This window comes from Oncorhynchus nerka, linkage group LG5 (assembly GCF_034236695.1).
Source record: "Oncorhynchus nerka isolate Pitt River linkage group LG5, Oner_Uvic_2.0, whole genome shotgun sequence".
NCBI classification, from domain to species: Eukaryota; Metazoa; Chordata; class Actinopteri; order Salmoniformes; family Salmonidae; genus Oncorhynchus; species Oncorhynchus nerka.
Window position 1 is genome coordinate 52,761,379 of NC_088400.1, and position 3,821 is coordinate 52,765,199.

The window sequence follows — 3,821 nt, forward strand, 5'->3', positions numbered from 1 at the left end:
TGGAGTTTGGAGTGTGACTGTTTGAGATTGTGGACAGGTGTCTTTTATACTGATAAGTTCAAACAGGTGCCATTAATACAGATAACGAGTGGAGGACAGAGGAGCCTCTTAAAGAAGTTATAGGTCTGTGAGAGCCAGAAATCTAGCTTGTTTGTAGGTGACCAAATACTTATTTTCCACCATAATTTGCAAATAAATTCATTAAAATTCCTACAATGTGATTTTCTGGATTTTTCTTCTCATTTTGTCGTGTCCGAAATTTGTCGTACTTTTACTTACTAAAACTACATAAAACTACATAATCTGCACTAATAAACTACATACTATTGTTTTGTGAAAATGTATGCAGTAAGCAACAAATATCAACATTGTACGCTCACACTCTCACTCTTCCTCCACAGCATGCAAGAATTCTTATTAAATGAAAAGACTAAGTGAGTGTAACATTCTGGCATTTATAGCATACCAAATTTCACATATTAGACATTTCGAATACTCCAGCGGCCTACTATTTAGGACGCAGCTATGGGTATCCAGACACTTCCCACATCTCATGTTTTGTCAAATGGTGTTTCACTGGCTGTGTGAGAAATATGAGTATCCGACCACAAAGTATGGCTGTTGGGCCAGAAGCTCTCCCTGTATATCCCAGCTTGGGGCCCTCCTAGACAGCTGAGCCCTTCTTAGGAGGCTCTCCAGGGTTAAACAAACACTACGTTTCCCAGGTCTCCCCTCTGCGGTGCTCCTCAGGGCTACCCATGCTCCCCAGGTGGGTTTCACTTTAGCTGCCTGCCAAGGCCAGGCTGAACGCAGGCAGGCAGGCAGGCAGTTAAACTCACACGCACTAGATGGGAGAAAAACATTGGGGCTCTGTGTGTGGGTGTGTGTGTGGCGTGCGTGCGAGATGGCGCGACAATGTACGTGTGTGGGCACTGTAGTTTGTTAGTATACGTGTGCAGTTTTAGGTGAGTGGTTGCATGACTATGCATACTTGCGTGCATGTTCATTTAACAACCTCACATAATTTAGAACTGCTATGTAAAGAGAAGCTCAGCTTTTAATTCACTGCCTGTGAAAGAGGATTTAAGTGCGGCTCTGGCATTCTTTGGGATAAGTCATGTCCTTTAATGTAAACATCTAGGCCAAGGTGTACCGTTACAGAAAACTTAACCTCCGGCTCTCACACTTTTCCCAAATCCCCTTCTTCCTCCTAATTTTCTTCTTCCCTACTTCCCCTTTCTTTCTCTTCCATTTCTCGCCTCATTTTCTTCTTTCCTCACTCCCCCTTTATTTCTCTTACCCTTCTCCTCATATTCAATTTTTTTTTCTTCTCATCTTTATTTAACCAGGTAGGCCAGTTAAGAAGAAGTTCTCATTTACAACTGAGACCTGGCCAAGATCAAGCAAAGCAGTGCGACAAAATCAAACAGCACAGAGTTACCCATAAACAAACGTACAGTCAATAACACAATAGAAAAAATCTATGTACAGTGTGTGCAAATGTAGAAGAGTAGGGAGGTAGGCAATAAATAGGCCATAGAGGCAAAATAATTACAATTTAGCATTAACACCGGAGTGATAGATGTGCAGATGATGTGCAAGTAGAGACACTGGGGAGCAAGAGGGCAAGTAATAATATGGGGATGAGGTAGTTGGGTCGGCTATTTACAGATTGGCTGTGTACAGGTACAGTGATCGGTAAGCTGCTCTGACAGCTGATGCTTAAAGTTAGAGAGGGAGATATAAGACTCCAGCTTCTGTCATTTTTGCAATTTGTTCCAGTCATTGCCAGCAGAGAACTGGAAGGAAAGGCGGCCAAAGTAAGTGTTGGCTTTGAGAATGACCAGTGAAATATACCCGCTGGAGCTCTTGCTACAGGTGGGTGTTGCTATGGTGACCAGTGAGTTGAGATAAAGCAGGGCTTTACCTAATATAGACTTATAGATGACCTGGAGCCAGTGGGTTTGGCCACGAACATGTAGTGAGGGCCAGCCAACGAGAGCATACAGGTCGCAGTGGTGGGTAGTATATGGGGCTTTAGTAACAACACGGATGGCACTGTGATAGACTGCATCCAATTTACTGAGTAGAGTGTTGGAGGCTATTTTGTAAATGACATCGCCGTCACGGAAATGGATCGGTAGGATAGTCAGTTTTACGAGGGTATGTTTGGCAGCATGAGTGAAGGAGGCTTTGTTGCGAGATAGGAGACGATTCTAGATTTAATTTTGGATTGGAGATGCGTAATGTGAGTCTGGAAGGAGAGTTTACAGTCTAACCAGACACCTAGGTATTTGTAGTTGTCCACATATTCTATGTTATAACCGTCCAGAGTAGTGATGCTCGTCAGGTGGGAGGGTGCGGGCAGCAATCGGTTTGTTAGCAGTGTTCAAAGAAGGGTCAGATCTATACAGAATGGTGTCGTCTGCGTAGAGGTGGATCAGAGAATCACCATCAGCAAGAGCGACATCATTGATGTATACAGAGAAAAGAGTCTGCCCGAGAATTGAACCCTGTAGCACCCCCAAAGTGACTGCAAGAGGTCCGGACAACAGGCCCTCCAATTTGACACACTGAAATATTTTTGTAATATTTTTTCATTTCACCTTTATTTAACCAGGTAGGCAAGTTGAGAACAAGTTCTCATTTACAATTGCGACCTGGCCAAGACAAAGCAAAGCAGTTCGATACATACAACAACACAGAGTTACACATGGAGTAAAACAAACATACAGTCAATAATACAGTAGAAAAATAAGTCTATATACGATGTGAGCAAATGAGGTGAGATAAGGGAGGTAAAGGCAAAAAAAAGGCCATGGTGGTGAAATAAATACAATCTAGCAATTAAAACACGAATGGTAGATTTGCAGTAGAAGAATGTGCCAAGTAGAAATAAAAATAATGGGGTGCAAATGAGCTCAATAAATAAATAGAGTAGGGGAAGAGGTAGTTGTTTGGGCTAAATTATAGATGGGCTATGTACAGGTGCAGTAATCTGAGCTGCTTTGACAGCTGGTGCTTAAAGCTAGTGAGGGAGATAAGTGTTTCCAGTTTCAGAGATTTTTGTAGTTTGTTCCAGTCATTGGCAGCAGAGAACTGGAAGGAGAGGTGGCCAAAGGAAGAATTGGTTTTAGGGGTGACCAGAGACATATACCTGCTGGAGCGTGTGCTACAGGTGGGTGCTGCTATGGTGACCAGCGAGTTGAGAGAAGGGGGGACTTTACCAAGCAGGGTCTTGTAGATGACCTGGAGCCAGTGGGTTTGGCGACGAGTATGAAGCGAGGGCCAACGAGAGCGTACAGGTCGTAGTGAAGGGTAGTATATGGGGCTTTGGTGACAAAACGGATGGCACTGTGATAGACTGCATCCAATTTATTGAGTAGGGTATTGGAGGCTATTTTGTAAATGACATTGCCGAAGTTGAGGATCGGTAGGATGGTCAGTTTTACGAGGGTATGTTTGGCAGCATGAGTGAAGGATGCTTTGTTGCAAAATAGGAAACCAATTCTAGATTTAACTTTGGATTGGAGATGTTTGATGTGAGCCTGGAAGGAAAGTTTACAGTCTAACCAGACACCTAGGTATTTGTAGTTGTCCACATATTCTAAGTCAGAACCGTCCAGAGTAGTGGTGCTGGACGGGCGGGCAGGTGCAGGCAGCGATCGGTTGAAGAACATGCATTTGGTTTTACTTGTATTTAAGAGCAGCTGGAGGCCACGGAAGGAGAATTGTATGGCATGGAAGCTCATCTGGAGGGTTGTTAAACACAGTGTCCAAAGAAGGGGCAGAAGTATACAGAATGGTGTCGTCTGCGTCTA